General features: G+C 46.9%; 1 protein-coding gene and 1 pseudogene across 1 annotated transcript in view; one reads left to right on the top strand and one right to left on the bottom strand.

Annotated features, from left to right (window-relative positions):
- Positions 1-19,489, bottom strand: part of WNT5B (Wnt family member 5B) — a 92,687-nt gene that overhangs the window by 20,371 nt on the left and 52,827 nt on the right. The gene's annotated exons all lie outside the window — the stretch shown is intronic.
- LOC132373824 (U6 spliceosomal RNA) lies at positions 9,459-9,585 on the top strand (annotated as a pseudogene).

Raw genomic sequence — 19,489 nt, forward strand, 5'->3', positions numbered from 1 at the left:
GCCTTTCAAGAGGCGCCCCCCGGCCGGGCCTCCCACCCTCCCCTGGTTTCCACTCTGCTGGAGGAACCCCCGGCTGTCTGAGGCCTGCCTCCGCCCGTCCTCACGGTTTCTCCCTTTGCACTTGGCTGACCTCAGGACCAGCTTCTCCTCTCTCTGTGCAGGGCAGGCTCCTCTGGCCTTGAGGTCCCATCTTCAGCTGACCGCCCGCTCCAGAGAAGGCCCCTCCGTCCTCCTCATCTCCAGCTTCCTGTGAGCGTCTGCAGCAGCACTGAACGTAATGCGCAAGAAGCTGGCGTGCTAATCTGTTTATTCGTGGTTTTGTGTCTTTGCTCTGGAAACGATCTTGTTCACCATCTCCTCCCTGTCATTAGGACAGAACCCAACTGAAAGGAAAGAAAAGCCTTCCTTTGCTCTCAAGGAAACAGGAGGCGGGACACTAAGGCCCCCACGCGTGGCAGCCCACCGACCAGCGAGAAGCTGCTTCGGTTTCTTATCCTCTTATTTGGGAACCACTGTCGGCTGCAGATGGAGATTTCAGAGACGCCAGCCGCGTCTCTACCTTCTCCTCAGAGACTCGAGCACCATCCGGCGTCAGGAAATGTGTAAGGTGCTGCTCCCCCAAGGCGCCGTGGTCCAGCAGGGATGACAAACCTACTGGAAAGGCAGGACGGATCAGCCCAAGGACGACCACGTCAGGATGTAGAGTTGGAGAGGGACAGAGCAAGAAGGACGGCATACAGCAATGCGCTTTGGTCAAAAAGAAAACTTCAAGTTGCTTTTGGAAGGGTCCGAGAGATATTGCGATAAAGAAGGTGTGCGGGACTTCCCTGGTGGCGCAGCGGTTAAGAATCTGCCTGCCAATGCAGGGGACACGGGTTCGAGCCCTGGTCCGGGAAGATCCCACATGCCGTGGAGCAAGTAAGCCCGTGCGTCACAACTACTGAGCCTGAGCTCTAGAGCCCATGGGCCACAACTGCTGAGCCCGCATGCCACAACTACTGAAGCCCATGCGCCTAGAGCCTGTGCTCCGCAACAAGAGAAGCCACCGCAATGAGAAGCCCACACACCGCAACGAAGAGTAGCCCCCGCTCGCCGCAACTAGAGAAAGCCTGCGCGCAGCAACGAAGACCCAACGCAGCCAAAAATAAATAAATAAATAAACAAATAAATAAAAAGGAGTGCGATAATTTCCAATGTACTCAGAACAATTCTTGTTTGTTAAAGTTACGAGTCCCTCTGAAATCTGATATTGAATCCCCACTGAGCATGTAACATCCGTGGTCCAGGGAAACTCCCATGATCACATGCTTCTAGTTTCTTAGAGGGGTCAGTCACCTTTTGACCACGAAATGATGGTTGAGTAAGTCTTCTTAGAGAGCCAAGAAGTACAGACATGAAGATACTGATTGGCTACACCTCTTCCTCGCAATCCTGCCTGTTCTCTGTCCTCCAATTCTCCTCCTGGATCCAGGCCTGAAATCTTGGTGTCCTTCTTGACCCCTCCCTCACCCATACCCTCCGTGTCAAAGCAATTGTCAAGGCCTCTTGACTGTGACTCCCTAATACTTTAAAAATGTGTTCCTGACTCTCCATTGCTACTGCCATACTCTGAGCTACTACAAGAGCCTGCTAACTGCCCTTTTCCCTCCAACAAATTGTGTCTCATACCCCATCTCATCTACTGAATGATTGAATGAATTCCTTCCTCACGCAGTCCTCCAACTTCCAAGGTAAGAGCCGGCTACAAGTTTCTCGAAATATGGTCCCCAACTAACAGCATGAGCATCCCTTGAAACCCGATTAAGTACAGAGATTCTCAAGCTCCACCCAGACCTACTGAACCTGAAACTCTGAGGGTGGTGCCTAGCAATCCGTTTTTGTTTGTTTGTTTGTTTGTTTGTTTTTTGCAATCCGTTTTAACAAGCCATCTGGTGGTTCTGATGCCCAAGAAAATGTGAGAGCCACTGTCATAGAACCATCCATAGTAATACGCAGCGAATTAAAGCATGAAGTCTTTCAAATAACATATATATGTATGTATGGATGGATGGACAGATGGATGGATGGATGGATTTTAATGGCAAATTTCTACATGAAATGCCTGGAACCAGTGGCTCCTCCCCTGGGGGCTAAAGACATCTGGAGACCACAGAACCACAGAACATGCAGACCAAGCACTGTCTCCAGAATGAGTAAATATGTCCACGTACTTCCACTCTGACAGTCTACGTATATGTACATCCTTGTAATTAATAAAATACTAATTCACTTAAAAGTGCTACTGATGACTGTGGTGATGCTAGTATATTACAATTCAAGGAATATATTAAAACCATTGGATTATACACTTTAAATGGGTGAATTATATGGTATGTGAGTTATATCTCAATAAAGCTGTGACATTTTTAAAGCATGTTCCTGAAGACACAGCAGTTCCACTCTCCTGGAGGAATCTGCCACGTGCACACCAGAATATGTGTCAAGACTAGAACAGCCTCAAACTGGAAATAACACGCATGTCCGTTATAGTTTATTACAAGGTACTGAGTAGAGTTCCCTGTGCTATACAGTAAATCCTTGTTGTTTATCTATTTTATATACGGTGGTATGCATCTGTTAATCCCATACTCCCAACTTATCCCTCCCCACCACCTTTCCCCTTTGGTAACCAGAAGTTTATCTTCTAAGTCTGTGCATCTGTTTCTGTTTTGTAAATAAGTTCATTGGTACTATTTTCTAGATTCCACATGTAAATGATGTCATATAACATCTGTCTTTCTCAACACAGATATTTTTAAATGGGAAAATACCTAATGATTTGAGGGAATCTTTACATACTATCTCAGTGGAAAATATAACTATTTTGTCTCCTGGGGCACATAACTTTTTTTTTCTTGCTTAAAAAAGGGTCCTCACACTTAAAAAGAAACCTCTGCCTTCAGTGAACGTTGGAAAATTTAGGTACAGAGACAGCTGGCTGGAGGGCAGGTGGAGCTGGCAGGGAGGGAAGGGCTCAGGGGGTTCAATGCAAACCATGTGGGCTGGTTACACAAGCGCAAGGCCTGGCCCAGCCATGCAAGAAACAGCAGCTACCTCGACCACTCGCTCCAGGAAAGAGGACCTGGCAAAGCCTCCTCTGTCTCTTTTTTTTTTCGGGGGGGGGGGGGTCAAAAATTGCTGTTTAGTCCTGTAGCTAGCTGTTTCTCTGGCATGCATTTCTCTCCATAGACACTTTTCTCTTTAAAATATTTTCTTAAGGAGAGACCAGAGATTAATGCAATGATGAACCCAGACTTTATCAGAAAGTTCCATAACCTCCTGCAGAATCCCCTGGTGACTGTTCTCCTTCTCAGTTAAGGCAGCCTCAGCAAGTTCCCCAAGGGTCCCTCTCTGTCCCTGGGTCTCTCTCTAGTTCTTCCTTCTAAGTTTTGCCCAATGAACCCTCTCAGCCTTAAGGCATATAGCATTCCTTTGTGTGATATTTCTCAACAGTTGGTGGAGATGAAAATAAGTAAGTTTTGGGTTTTTTTGGAGGGGGAATCCCAGCCCCACCATCTTACTCTTTGCAGCCCCTTGGGAAGCCTTATCTCGCAAACACTGTGTCGTTTCTCCTGTGTCTCTAGCTTGCAGGACAAATCACATCTTGGGGGTGAGGTGAAGGGTAGAGAGTGGGTGGGTAGGAGTGGTGAGGTTTTAATTGTGGCCTTTCAGAGAAATGTAAAACTGCCCTTTCGCTGAAATGAGTTTGTCCTTCACAGTGTTAAATTTGCCACAGCGACAAACTTCCCACTGTTTGGAAAGGAGACAGCAAACCCGCCCCAACTGTGGTGCAGGGTGTCAGCACACAGAGCCGGATCCTGAGACCACCCCGCTAAAGACTAATTCTTTTTTTTTTTCTCTTTTTTTTTCTGGTTGCGTTGGGTCTTCGTTGCTGCGCCAGCTTTCTCTGGTTGCGGCGAGCGGGGGCTACTCTTCGTTGCGGTGCGAAGGCTTCTCATCACGGTGGCTTCTCTTGTTGTGGAGCATAGGCTCTAGGCATGCGGGCTTCAGTAGTTGCAGCACGTGGGCTCAGTAGTTGAGGCTCGTGGGCTCTAGAGCGCAGGCTCAGTAGTTGTGGGGCACGGGCTTAGTTGCTCCGCAGCATATGGGATCTTCCCGGACCAGGGCTCGAACCCGTGTCCCCTGCATTGGCAGGCGGATTCTTAACCACTGCGCCACCAGGGAAGCCATAAAGACTAATTCTTGATGTTTCAGAGAACCATGATTCCCCAGGTCCCAGGGCCTCAGGAAGTGTAAACGTGTCCTCTGTATCTGCTGCGATGCGACCCAAGGAGCAGGCGGTGCAAGTCCCCAGACTCCGGTCCCTGCAAGGTTCCCAGAGGGGCCGATCCCTGCTGACTCCCCCTCACCTAACTAAGATCCCGCATGCTCTGCGGAGCGGCCAAAAAAAAAGTTAAAATGACTTGAAGTTAAGCATTCTGGTCTTCTGTGGCAGTGGCCACATTTCAAAGGCTCAGTACCCTCCTGGGTCTTGTGGCTGTTTTTTTTTGTTTTTTGTTTTTTTTTTTGCCACATCGCACAGCATGCGAGATCTTAGTTCCCCAACCAGGGATCGAACCTGCGCCCCCTGCAGTAGAAGCGTGGAGTCCTAACCACTGGACCGCCAGGGAATTCCGTGGGTCTTGTGGCTTTTGTTGGGGACAGCTCAGGTCACGGTACGTTTCCATCATCACAGGGACTTTACGGACCGAGCTGGTCTAGAGTGGCAGCCAAGCAAGAAAAACAAATCATCACCACCATCATCAAAACCACAAGCTCCATCTGAAATCTGTGAGTTAGTTATGTTTTGTGTAGTAAGGGCTGTAACAGAGGTAACACGCAAGATACTACAGGCACATGGGTAGTAAAAGCAGCCAACCTAACCCACGGCCCAGGGTCACCCACCTACCAGCCAGGGAGATAAACTTTCTATTCCAGTAACTTCTCATCCTTACAGTTAATCACTAGGAAAAGCAGATGCAGTAATGACATGGGGAGTAATTTCCCATCATCAGAACCAAATGACTAGCTATTTCGTATTTGCTACTCAGTATAGGAAAAAGGTCAGACCCAGCGAAAATGCCAGAGAGTAATTCAAAGGAAATTCTTTCTGTGACTCCAAATCAATAAATTTTATCGAGCATCTACTACGTCTTGGTCAAAGATGAGTGAAATTGTTCTTATCTTTCAGGGGCGGGGCAACGGACCAGATTACAATACTGAGCAGTCACAGTGGAGGTACCAAATGGCTGTTCAGCTGTTATCCTAGTAACTGTATCCGATTATTAATCCTAAGAAAGACAGATTAACTCCTAAGGAGGGGATGCTTCATGATGGAGGCGGTGGTTTATTTTTTTTAATTCTTTAAATAATTAATTAATTAATTTTTGGCTGTGTTGGGTCTTCGTTGTTGTGAGCGGGCTTTTCTTTAGTTGTGGTGAGCGGGGGCTACTCTTCCTTGTGGTGCGCGGGCTTCTCACTGCAGTGGCTTCTCTTGTTGCGGAGCACGGGCTCTAGGCATGCGGGCTTCAGTAGTTGTGGCATGCGGGCTCAGTAGCTGTGGCGCATGGGCTTAGTTGCTCCACGGCGTGTGGGATCTTCCCAGACCAGGGCTCGAACCTGTGTGCCCTGCGTTGGCAGGCGGATTCTCAACCACTGTGCCACCAGGGAAGCTCTGATGGAGGTGGTGTTTGAACTTGTCCCTCAAAGGATGGGCAGGATTCCCACGGGTGGACATGGGAGGGGGAGGCCTTCCCACTGGACAAAGGTCAGAAACACGTAACGCATTTTGAGAATGACAAGAACATCATATAACAATTTCACGTCCAAAATTCAACTGTAGAAAACACAGAATGAGAAAGAGAGAGAGAGAGAGAAAACCAAAATTCAAAGAAAAACAAAAGTCATCAATTCCTGGCAAGGCGGGCTCCCTCATCCTGGGACCACCTGATTGAAGACCCCAGGACACCCCCCCCACTCCAGGAGTCTGGGCCTCTGTCTGCAATCTGCAGGACGCCCAAGACACTCCAGCAGGAGGGAGGCAACATCAGATCTGCACTCAGGAAGGCCGGCGACGTTTGCTGTTCGTGGAGTGACAGCCCAGAGCTTGGGGCCCAGCTGGGAGGGCCGACCCCGCAGGAGCACAGTGAGGGCAGAAGGAGAAGCTTGTCAGCCGCGTGGGCAGGTCTGTGTTACACAGCCGGGAGGGTGACAAATGTCAGGAGTGGGGACCAGCCACCAGCACAGGCCCTCAGACCGCTTGCCTTCGGTCACGGCTGAACTGAAATTAAGAATACTGATGGGAGAGGACTTCCCTGGCGGTCCAGTGGCTAAGACTCTGCACTCCCAATGCAGGGGGCTGGGGTTTGATCCCTGGTCAGGGACCTAGATCCCGCATGATGCAACTGAAAAAAAAAAAAAAAAAAGATCCTGTGTGCTGCAGCTAAGACCCAGTGCAGCCAAATAAATAAATAAAAATTTAAAAAAATACGGATGGGACCATTTCTGCGTGTGGCTTTGGGGAGAGCTCACGATTTTCATGCACCTCTCCAAGGCTACATTGGGTGGTTGGGGAAGGTTTGATCTCCACTGGATCCGGCCAGCTTGCAAACAGTCCTCGACCCGAGAGAGGCACCACAACCGAAAACACAAACGGCCTGAAGTGTGTATACACCTACGAGGAGTCAGCAGAGACGCATTTATTAAAATCAACGAAAATGATAGTTAATCGTAGAAATAAGTATTAATAACTTCTGCAACCCTGGGTACCTATGCATTTATTTGCTGAGATGTTACTTCACCCCATAGACATCTTCCCACTTGGGACCCTCACAGCTATTCGTGGCAGAGCTCACGGGCTGGTCACACGGCTCGATCACATTTTCCAGTGCTCAGATGTCCTAAAATGGTCATAGGACTGAGCTCTTCCTCGTGGAATGTCAGAAGAAATGATGGCGGCAACTCCCGTGTCTGGCCCGTGAAAACCCCCCACAAGCTGTACCCCATGCTCCCTGCTTCTTTCAGCTTCATGTGCACAAGCACGGCGGATTTAAGGAGGACTAAAGCCAGAGTCACAGACGGAAGAAGCCCAGGTCCTGGAGTTGCTGCCTGGAGAACTGCTGGCCAATAAGGAACATGCATTTTGGTTTTCACAGGGTCTAGAAATGAACTTCTACAATTTTAGAGCCGATTTACAGCTGGCACTTGTTCATGACAGGATCTAGTATGAGCTTGACTAACACCAGCTCTCACAGCCTATCCTACTTTGTATTAGACTCATGTATAGACTTTTAAACATCCCCTTTCAGACTGTAAACACCTCTGTGTATTTGGAGTTGCTCAAATGGTTGCTAAGTAAGTCTACTGAAGAGACGGCAACTGTGGTCAGGGGGCACTCCTCATTAAAAATACAGAGGGGGGAGGGATAAAGTGGGAGATTGGCACTGACATACACACACTGCTATATATGAGACAGGTAACTAATGGGAACCTACTGTCCAACACAGGGAACTCTACTCAACACTCTGTGATGACCTATGTGGGAAAAGAATCTAAAAAAGAGTGGATACATGTATACGTATAACAGATCCACTTTGCTGTACACCTGAAACTAACACAACATTGTAAATCAACTCTAACAAAAATTTTTTAAAAATACAGAGAGGCATCTAGACACACAGTCGTATAAGGACAGAGAGCGGACGGGAAAACAGGCCTGAATTCCTGTTTTTTGAGGCCTATGACATTTTGTCTGTCTGGAAAGACAGTAAAGCACAACATCCTAGAGACATTAAAAAAGAAAAGAAAGCATAATCCTATATTAAGCTATTCACCTACAGCAAGACCTAAGCAACAGCACATTGTGTTTTACTAACGCAGTTCTAGCCCTTCATACTTGGGACTGCAGACACACCTGCTCTACATCCCTGATTCCTCACAGAGATGACGAAGGGCTGAACCACATAAGCCCTAAAGTCCTTTCCAGCCCTCACAGCCCTGGCATCTACTGACCAGTCCACCAATCCAGTTAAATTGGCTTATTAAGTCTATTAGGCAATTTATTATGCTTTCAAAATAAATTGTCTAAAAAATTTCCAACCTTTCATGAAGGTAAAGCCTAATAAAACACTGAAGTAATTTTTAGTTCTGAATAACAAAAGTTAATTAAGATGATTGGATAGTGTCATTTAAAAAAAAAATCTCATCTTGTGATAGGTAAAAAATATTATCTCATTTTGGGCTTTCCTGGTGGCACAGTGGTTAAGAATCCGCCTGCCAATGCAGGGGACACAGTTTCGAGCCCTGGTCCGGGAAGATCCCACATGCCGCGGAGCAACTAAGCCCGTGCGTCACAACTACTGAGCCTGCGCTCTAGAGCCTGCGAGCCACAACTACTGAGCCCGTGAGCCACAACTACTGAGCCCGTGTGCCACAACTACTGAAGCCCACGCGCCTAGAGCCCGTGCTCCACAACAAGAGAAGTCACAGCGATGAGAAGCCCACGCACAGCAACGGAGAGTAGCTCCCGCTCGCCGCAACTAGAGAAAGCCCGCGCGCAGCAATGAAGACCCAACACAGCCAAAACTAAATAAATAAATAACTTTATTTATTTAAAAAAATACAATCTCATTTTAAACTGCATTTCTTTGATTATTCACAAGGGCAGACGCGTTTAGATGATTCTTAGGCATTTGTATTTCCTCTTTCATATGTCATTTAGTTTTAAGATGAGAACACTTCAGCAGGACCACATCTTTCAGCCAGCGGCCAACTGAGGGAGGCCAGAGGATCCTGCCCAGAACTGTCACCAGCTCTCGGGACAGAAGTGTGGGACTCCTTGCCTTGGTTCAGCTCTGTATCTCTGACCGCACACCTGACTTTCATTATGTGTTAAATGCAATGGAAGCACAGCATTGGTGGCGAGCAGGGGTCCGTATTTATTCTCTTTCTGTGACAGCCACATCCAATGAAAGAAAAGAACAGGGTTACAAATTCCACCCAGGATTTGGAAAGCCAGCTGGACTGCTGGAGCTTCTTTCTACTTCTCCATGAATAAACATTCTACAGAGGAGCCCTGAACAAACAGTGCCTCTAATCACGTGTGAAGCAGATTGGGCCCCCAAACTCCACTAGCCAGGCGACGCTGGCTTTGCCTGGCGAACTCTAGCGCAAAAACGTGTTTTTGCCAAAGAAAGCCTGTGATTCTGTAACTGGATATGGGCTGAAGTCACTCAGAGGGCGGAAGTGTTGAATCAGGGGGCATTTTTTGGCTCTGCTGCTTTCCCAAAGCTAACCATGCTCTGTGGCCACAGCCCTATCCCAACATCACTCGCTGGGTTCCACCAGCAAAATAAAACAACACTGTGGGTTTCAAAAGCAGTTAGAAATTTCGTTTACAAAAACGATTGAAGTGCCCACCGCCGCCGCAGCAGCAGATCTACTAAAATTGGAAAGACACAGAGAAGATCTATATCCTCTGTACGTACCTTCGATACTAGCATGGCCTCAGCAAGGGTGATGCAAGTTTGTGACAAGGTCCCTATTTTATATGTCGGTTACACCTCAGTAACAAAACAGATTTAAAAAACTGCCAGAGGGCTTCCCTGGTGGCGCAGTGGTTAAGAATCCGCCTGCCAATGCAGGGGACACAGGTTCCAGCCCTGGCCCGGGCAGATCCCACATGCTGCGGAGCAACTAAGCCCATGCACCACAACTACTGAAGCCCGCGCGCTGTGCTCCGCAATAAGAGAAGCCACTGCAGTGAGAAGCCCGCGCACCGCAACGAAGACCCAACACAGCCAAAAATAAAAATAAATAAAATAAATTTAAAAAAAAAATACTGCCAGAGAGGAAAATTCTAATGAGGACCCGCATTAGATGGGTCTAATGCCCAATAGCCAGTGCCCCCAAGTTCAAGTCAAGGACACGTTAGCAGGCGCAAGAACAAGGCAGGAGCGTTCTTGCTCTTCTGCAAAGGGCCTCACCCTTGCGGATGCCACCATGTGGGGTGTCAGGGACTGGCAGGCCAGCTGGGTCTGGCGCTCTGACGTGTGTCACGGCTTTCCTGTGGTGCCCTTGTCCTCCTGGTGGCACAGAGCGGCTGCATCCCCTGCCCCGCAGAAAGGCCTGTGTTTTTCACCCATAGGAACGCGAACACGAATCCCGATGACAATTTCCAGCTTACAATGGCCGGACCCGTAGGAAAATCTCAGTGATAAAAGGTACTCGTGTTTGTGTCAAGAGAAACCGCACACCCAACCTGAAAAGCCAGTAACAACAACCAAAATGACAATGGAAAACTGCACAGCAGAACCCAGCAAGTATAATGTGACCCAACAGGGCTCCAAAGGGAACAGCATGGAGAGGGGTACAGCAACGATAAAACGACTGTATTTTTCCAACATTAAGGAAACATCCTCAAAGACGGAGGCAGTCCCAGAAAGGTCTGTGCGTTCTCTGTCCCAGCTCCTGGCCCATCCCAGGATACTCCCCATGACACAGAGTCTCTGATCTAGGCTTTAAAAAACAGCTTCCTTTTCCCTCTCTCTCCCACTCTACTCCCCACCTGCAACACAGATTAACCAAAGAAAAGTGATCAGACTGAAAGAATATTTATCGAGTGCCAACTGCATACACGGTACCAGGGGCTGCAGGATGTGGGTGAGCAGAATGGCAAACTCCCTGCCCTACTTCAGCGCGCGTAGCCAGGCCAGAAAGGTCCAGGGAGGGTGTGGCAGTCACTGGGCAAGGGCAGCCGCAGGGCTGCGGGTTAGGGTTAAGGCACAGTGCCCGGCCCTTTTCAATTCCAGGGAGCAGCTGCCGCAGAACCTCTACCCGTTTGATTGGCCCGTTGAATAAACAGAACTTGTGATCATTTGTACACATAGAAGTAAACCTCCCTTGACCTGTTAAGCCCCCTCTGACTTAAACAAACAAACAGCTTAAAAAAAAAAAAAAGGAAACAAAATATACATCGAGTAAAATACACAAATCTTAAATACACAGCTTGATGAATTTTGACATTTGTCTACACCCATGAAACCACCACCCAGATCCAGGTGCATCTAACCATGAAGCAAACCAAACTGGTATGCTGCAGAAAAATGCAGAATAGAATCTGGTGGATCTCTGATACGCCTTTTTAAAGTTGTTTTATTGCTGTTCTTGATTTTATTTTGATGTTTAGAGATAGTTTACTCTTTTTTTTGGGAGGGGAGCGAGTGGGGGAGGTCCACTCAAGCAGGAGCTAGGAAACATTCTCCTAACAGGCACTAGGTGACACTCACCCAGGATGGAATATTCTGCTTGTTTAATCTTTCAGGATCCCTAACATCTAAGAAATGTTTAAGAAAACATTCAGGCTCCAACCTAATGCTGCCATATATTTGCATCCTTCCTGTTTAGAAAGGGGTGTGAAGCAGCTCAACTTTCATATGGAATCTGGGTGCTTTCTCACGCATAACACCGCAGACTTAATCCCTCCAACTTTTATTTTTTAATTTTTTTGCGAGCCATTGCTTTTCCTGGGAGAATAGCAAATGATAGACAATGTTATTTTCAGGTCTTCAACTCTCCCTTTTCCAGCTCTATCTTAGAATTTAAATGAACAGAATAAAAAAAAAAATTTTTTTTTAAGGAAAAACAAAACAGAGAATTCCCTGGCGGTCCAGTGCTTAGGACTTGGCGCTCTCACTGCCGGGGGCCAAGGTTTGATCCCTGGTCGCAGAACTAAGTTCCCACAAGACCAAGTCATACATCGTGGCCGGAAAAAAAAAAAAAAAGCAAAGCAAAACAAAACAAACACCTCCCACCCTCAGTGTGGCACACGATCCACCCATCAGAATGGAACAACCGGCTCTCTCCCAGAGCCAAGGATAATTTAAGATGATCTAATTTAAACCATGGGATTCTTTGTTGTTTTTTTTCAAATTGAAGTATAGTTGATTTACAATATTGCGTTAGTTTCAGGTGTACAGTATAGTGACTGAGTGTTTTTGCAGATTATACTCTATTATACATTATTACAAGATAATGGGTATAATTCCCTGTGCTGTACAATATATCCTTGCTGCTTCCCTAGTTTATATTGGGTTAGCCAAAAAGTTCGTTCGGGTTTTTCCATAAGATGTTACAGAAAAACCCAAATTCTTTGGCTAATCAATATACAGTAGTTTGTTAATCTCATACCTCTAACTTGTTCCCTCCCCTCTTCAACCATGAGATTCTTTATGGTGGTTAAGGATTAACAAATGCTCAAATCTTAAGCACTTCCTATCTTATACTATATAACACAGAAAAATATTAGCATATTAATTCACACAGTAGCCGCGGCTTTCCGTCGGTGTATGACCCCTTACAGGGTGTTTGTAGTAAATGCTACGTTTATATGGAACATTATGATGGTCGGGTAGTAGCCTAAGGAAGCAGATGCGCCGTTTCTAACGGGAAGCGTAACACAGGCTGCTGCTGAGGTCACAGGGCAGCTCGCTCACTTCCACTCTGCCTGCTAAGGCAGCTTCTTAGCTTACATATGGTTTTTCAAAGTATGTCAAACTTTTAACATTTATATATAAAATTGGGAGAATGGAGAACCAGGTAAAAAGGGGATCCCAAAGGTGGGGATTCCCGTTTCCCCACAGCGCTTTTTCTTTTAGGATATTTTATAATTTATTTCTTATTTATTTATTTATCCGCCCTCCGCCCAGCACCTTTAACAGCCGCTCCCACCGTCACTCTGTTTGGAGTGGCTGCTTTTCCTCGCCTGCTGCGGTTTATCAATTAGCATCCCCCTCACTTAGTGCCACAAGTGAGCCCACGTCTGTGGACTTCTGCCCACGTCTGATTATCCTTCCAGATGCACAGAGCTTTAGTGAAACATCACGTACAAAGGCAAGCCTGCGTGCGGGGTTCCCAGAAGCTGTGCGGGCCCAGGAAAGACCCCATGACTTTGACAAGGTCACTTCTCATTCTCCGCCTTGTTTTCTCCACATGTAAAACCCAGTGCTGTCCTCACACGTCCTCACGGCGCCCTTGAAGCTTCAAAGGGAAGCATCGTCCAATCTCTAGGTTTCCCTCTTGTGCCCAAATGCTGACGGCTTAGTCCCCGCAACCAACTAAATCAAGGAATTCTTGATGGTCCACAGCAGGCACGGACAACTTGAAAGACGTACCTGAACTTTTTGGCTTTAAACAGTATGTGAAGTTTAAAAATAAACAGCAAACAACAGACAAAGAACGTCACGGAGTTCAGGGCTGAGACGAATTTTTCCAGCTTTAGGGACAGTGTGGACAGAGCTTCCGTGCTGTTTTCATGCCCTGACACAGGGGGGGAAGCCATGCCTGGAGTTAGTGGTCTCTTTGGGAACGACTGGCAATCAGGAAAGCTGCGGATCCCATGATGTAAAGATGCGATTTTTATCTCCAACCATCTTTTCTGGGGTGTGAAGGGTTAACACCAGCAAGGCGAGATTGTGCTTTTGTACCCCTTGAGCTTCTGGCTTTTTTTAAACCTTTAACCCTATCCTCTTGGCAGAAAAGGGCTGTGAACTCGGCACCAGGGCCGACCCTTAGTCCTCCTCTGGGTCTGACATGATGTAAGAAATGTCAATGCTCTGGTTCATCCAAATAGGGCTTTCCAGCAAAGCCTGGCTCAGTGCCAGCACCCTTCCAGAAGGGAATAACCTTCAAACTCCGGCCCCGCAAGGCTGCAGACAGCGGAGTCCCAGGCCCGATATGGAGTTACAAATCAGTTCTGAGTTGATGGATCTTAATCCCCTCCCTGCCTTTGAAATATTTATCAAGATATGACAGACCTACCAGGATCCTGACAAAAATGACCTTTCCCGGCAGAGAGAACATAGCCTCAGGCCGGGGAGAAGCAGTCAAGCCAGCCGTCCACCCAGGTGGTGAGAGTTTGGAATTTACTCAGCCCTTGTGAGTCCCACGGCCTGTGCCTACTTCCCTTGGAAAAGAGAACTGAAACTGGTTAAAAATAGTTCTTCTCCGACCCCACCAGCCCTCTGCACTGACGCTCCGGAGAGAGCCCGGGGTGCAGTACCCATGCCCACAAACAAGAAACAGCGCTCGATAAAGATGGATACGCGCTCTGTTTCTGTAAATAAGTTCATTTATATCATTTGTTTAGATTCCACATATAAGTGATATCATACAATATTTGTCTTTCTCTTTCTGACTTACTTCACTTAATATGATAACCTCTAGGTCCATCCATGTTGCTGCGGAAATAGACTCACAGACACAGAAAACAAACATAGGGTTACCAGAGGGGATGGGGGGGAGGATAAATTAGGAGCTTGGGATGAACAGATACACACTACTATGTATAAAATAGATAAACGACAGAGACCTGCTCTATAGCACAGGGAGCTATATTCAGTGTCTTGTAATAACCTATCATGGAAAAGAATCTGAAAAAGAATAGATACATATGGTGTACATATATGTGTATGTATATACATAGGTATGTGTGTGTATGTATATATAGCTGAATCACTTTGCTGTACACCTGAAACTATACTGTAAATCAACTATACCTCAATTAAAAATAAAAGGTTGAAAAAATTGATGAGTAGGAGCCCCTCCTCTCTCCAGATGTTCTGCCTTTCCCACCTCCCCCTTCTCTGCAGGAGTAAACTAATCCTTACTCCCGGAACACTTTGCCCTCTCCCGATCGTGCCCCTCTCTCCTTGCCCTTGGCCACACTTCTCTTTTCCCAGCACTGCCTCCTTGCAGCCCCCCCAAGCTCCCCGAGGGTCTGCTCACCCAGAGGTCACCTGCACCTAGAGGGAGGGGCTGCTCCGCGGATAAAGGGCTAATAGGGAAGTAACCACTAGAGGGTGACACAATTACACACAAGCGGCTTCCTGGGGCCTGAGCGAGGCCAGAGCCGGCCCGCGTCCCGCTGGAGGCCCGGAGATGGAGCCGGGCGTCAGCACGTCACCCCGGGGAGCACACTCACAGCGGTGCCCGCAGGTTCCGCCCTCGCAGTCTCTGTGTCTCACACACACACACACACACACACACACACACACAGATCCACTGTGGCCGTCTACCAACCAGGGCCTTAGGTGTTGCACACGAAAGCCACCCCTCGTCATGGCCCATAACCGTTCATGGTGGGGTCAGCATCTCAGTCACCGGCAGCTGCTGCTTTCATGGACCCTCCTTGTTTGGTGTCGCACAGAAACTGCACCCTAGCCAGGTGGGCTGACAAACTTACATGCATCCTCAGGGCAGCGGAGCAGTGATTTAGAAAGTGGCTCTAGGTCTAGACCATGGCGTTGAAATCCTGGTTCTGTGGGCCGGATTGTCTTGAACACACTTACCTCTGTGCCGTGGTTTCCCCACCAGGAAACAGAGGTAGTAATGGAACCTACTTCACAGTCATGTAGGTGGACCTATGGGAGGAACAGCTGAGTCATACTCGTAAAGACCTTCAAAGAATGTCTAACACACAATAAATGCGCGATAAATATCAGGTGTTCTGGGGACTTCCCTGGTGGTCCAGTGGCTAAGGCTCCGCGTTTCCACTGCAAGGGGCCTGGGTTTGATCCCTGGCTGCGGAGCTAAGATTCTGCATGCTGTGTGGGGCAGTCAAAAAAAAAAAAAAAAAAAATACTAGCTATTTTCACGACCGCCAGAGGCCATACTAGGGGGTTCCGTGCATTATCCCGCTCAATCCTCACAAAGCTCCCAAGAAAATCACTAGTCCTATTTTACGGACGAGAAAACCAAGTCTCCAAGTGATGAAATAGCTCGTCCAAAGTCACAGAGCTGATATGTGATAAAGTCAAGGTTTTGACCCAGAATCTGTCTGACTAAAAACCCATGTTCTATCAGTACATCACGGGGAAAACTTCGGACTTCACACCAGAGACTCAAAGGCAAAAGATGGTAGGGGGGGAACATAATTATTTTAAATATTATTTGTATTTTACTAAAAAAGGAGAGACTTCAAGAAGTATAATTTCACAAAGTTTTAAATCAGGAGAAGGAAAACCGGGGGGTGGGAGGTTCTGGCAGCACCTGGGAAACCCGTTGGACGTGCAAATTCTCAGCACCCCCCCCCCACCCAGACCTCTGACTCAGAGACCTTCGAAGTCACTCTGATACACATGCAAGTCGGAGAAGGCCAAGAAAGCATGAGAGTTGGTGATGAAAACCTAGGTCGGACGAAAAAGGATGGATGTGTGTCTGGCAGAGTCTGGGACTGTATCTTGGTTTTCTGAATGGAGCACGACTCTTCCCGGCTCAGGGAGGAGAGAAGGAGGGGCACAGAGACAGGGGCGACCCCCACGTGAGGGACCGTCTCACCACGCTCTTGCGAGTTTGCCGTTTCCGCTCCTTTAACCTGCGCATTTCTTAAAAACAGGAAATAGCATTTTTAAAATGTTTAACTGTCAGTAAGGATGTATCTGTACAATTTGGGGGCACATCCATGTGGGGCTTTTTTGGATGGTTCATTTATAAAAGAAAAAACCAGAACAGTGTTTATTAGCTCCCTCCTAAGGGCCAGGTTCCCCATGAGGGCCCTCCCTTTCCCCTGCGTGGTTTTTCTCAATGAGTTCTCACCACAGTTCTGTGACAAGGGGTGACTTTTCATTTTACAGATGAGGAAACTGAAGCTCAAAGCACTGAAGCCACGCTGCCGGAGGGCACGCAGCCATAATGGAAGAGCCGGGACTCCAGCGCACAACTTGGGCTGCAAGTCTGGGGGACACTTAACTCCTCAGGACACTGCCTGGGGAACAGCCCTGTGTCAAGGGGCCTCGAGTCACGGGCACCTAGGGGAGCCCCCCTCGGACCTGGGCCGTCCCAGGGGTCAGTCAATGTCTCAGTGGTCCCCTCTCACCGCCCCCCCCCCCCAGGGTGTGAGGCACCAAGCTCTATTGTCGGGCAAAATGAGGAGAAAGACAGCTGATTTAAAATAATTTTTTCCCAAGTCAGTCTCTGTTCTAAAAACAGTAGCAAAGTCCAGACCATGAACTAAGAATTTCTGACTTCAGGTGCCAAATTCCAGTTCCGGATAGACAACAGTTAAAATAAAGTTTCTTACTTTTGAAAGAGAATAAAGAGAAAAAGCTAAGAATTCTTTGAAAAGGTGACTCTTTTTTGGGGGTCACGTCGCACGGCTTGTGGGATCTTGGTTACCCAACCAGGGATTGAACCCGGGCGCTCAGCAGTGAAAGTGCCGAGTCCTAACCACTGGGCCGCCAGGGAGTTCCCTGAAAAGGAAATTTTCAATATTCTTCAATACTGAAGAATCAGAACAATGTATGACAATGTATGTTCGCTATTATGGCGTTATTTTTTCCTAAACTAGTAAAGTAAAGCCAGCCTGTTCTCTAAATAAATTTCCACCCTATGTAATGACTTGCCTCTCATCAACACTATTCAAATTCGAGGCTTCTCTGTAGTGGTCCTCTAAACTGAGAACATTTTATTTATAACCGTCACTCCATTGGCACTTACCCCACTGATAATACGGAAACTATTTTGTAGCACGTTGCCGGGTCCTGAGTCCTAAGAAGCAGACATACCCTCTGCATCTTTGTCTACTCCAGGGCACAGAGCCGTGCACACGAGCTCTAGGAACATTTCCTGAACCATCACATGATTGAAAACCCACCTTCCCAAGTGTTCAGTGCTTGGAAATGGCTACATTTACAAGATGGCTTGTTTTATTTTAGGGTTGTCATAGCTACCTGCTTGGTAACAAGTACCTAAGGTGTTTGTTAATATTAACAACTAATAACTGATACTTGGGGTTATTCGATCAAAGTATTTCTAATCCTTTCGTCGGGCGCCTGAAAATATGAAGATATATGTTAGGCTTCCCTGGTGGCGCAGTGGTTAAGAATCTGCCTGCCAATGCAGGGGACACATATTCAAGCCCCGGTCTGGGAAGATCCCACATGCTGTGGAGCAACTAAGCCTGTGCACCACAACTACTGAGCCTGCGCTCTAGAGCCTGCGAGCCACAACTAGTGAAGCCCGGGCACCTAGAGCCGGTGCTCCGCAACAAGAGAAGCCACCGCACCACAACGATGAGTAGCCCCCGCTTGCCGCAACTAGAGAAAGCCTGTGCACAGCAACGAAGCCCGAACGCAGCCAAAATAAATAAATAAATAAATTTTAAAAAATAAAATAATAAAATAAATTAATTAAAAAAAAAGAAAATATATGGTACAGTTAACACTCAAAAGTTGCAAACAACAAATTTCAAATGCAGTCGCATTTCCAGTGTAAAAGGAGGGCGTGTCCATTCATCCGAGGGCGATTATTAATAGCACCCCGTCTCTTTCGCATGAGTTTTTCCAGTTTGTACATGAAAGGGCCCCATCATCCTCAGGAGAGGGCTCCAGCTACCCAGACCTCAAGCCCTTATTTTTATTGGGGTGGATAAAGCCCTTGTTTACAGGATACAATGAACTAATAATTTGGGAGAGAGTAAACAAATATTTCGGGGTGTTCTAGGAATTTGTTGACGTGAGGACAATTTTCACCTATTTTTCCTATTTATTTACATCTTCATTTCACAATGTTGGTTCTGTTTAAATCTTTTCATTTTTAATTGTGGTAAAATATATATAACGTAAAACTTACCATCTTAACCATTTTTAAGGTGTACAATTCAATAGTCTTAAGTACATTCACATTGTGCAACAAATTTCCAGAACTTGTTCATCTTGCAAAACTGAAACTCTGTGCCCCGAAACAGCTCCCCTCCCTCAGCCTCTGGCAGCCACCCTTCTACTTTCTGTTTCTGTGATTTTGACTATTCTACATACCTCTTATAAGCGAAATAATACAGTATTTGTCTTTTTGTGACTGGCTTACTTCACTCAGCATGATGTCTTCAAGCCCCCTCCATGCTGTGGTGTGTGACAGGATTTCCTTCCTTTTTTAAGGCTGAATAATATTCCATCGTATGGATAGACCGTCTTGTGTTTATCCATGATCTGTGAGGGACACTTGGGTTGCTCCTACCTTTTGGCTGTTGCAGATAATGCTATGAACTTGGGTGTACAAATGGTGCGTCTAGACTCTGCTTTTATTTATTTTTGGTATATGCCCAGAAGTGGAATTGCTGGATCATAAGGTAGTTCTATTTTTAAGTTTTTGAGGAGCCTCCATACTGTTTCCCACAGCAGCCGTACCATTTCACATTCCCACCAACAGCACACCAGGGTTCCAATATCTCTACCTCCTCACCAACACTTGTTTTCTGTTTTATTCATTGCAGCCATCCTAACGGGTATGAGATAATATCTTATTGTGGTTTTGATTAGCATTTCCCTAATGCTTAATGATGTTGAGCATCTTTTCACCTGCTTGTTGGCCACCTATACGTCTTCTTTGGAGAACTGTCTGTTCAAGTCCTTTGCACATTATTCAATGAGGTTGTTCTGTTGTTGTTCCTAGTTAAATC

The sequence above is a fragment of the Balaenoptera ricei genome, chromosome 10, assembly GCF_028023285.1.
Source record: "Balaenoptera ricei isolate mBalRic1 chromosome 10, mBalRic1.hap2, whole genome shotgun sequence".
Lineage (NCBI taxonomy): Eukaryota > Metazoa > Chordata > Mammalia > Artiodactyla > Balaenopteridae > Balaenoptera > Balaenoptera ricei.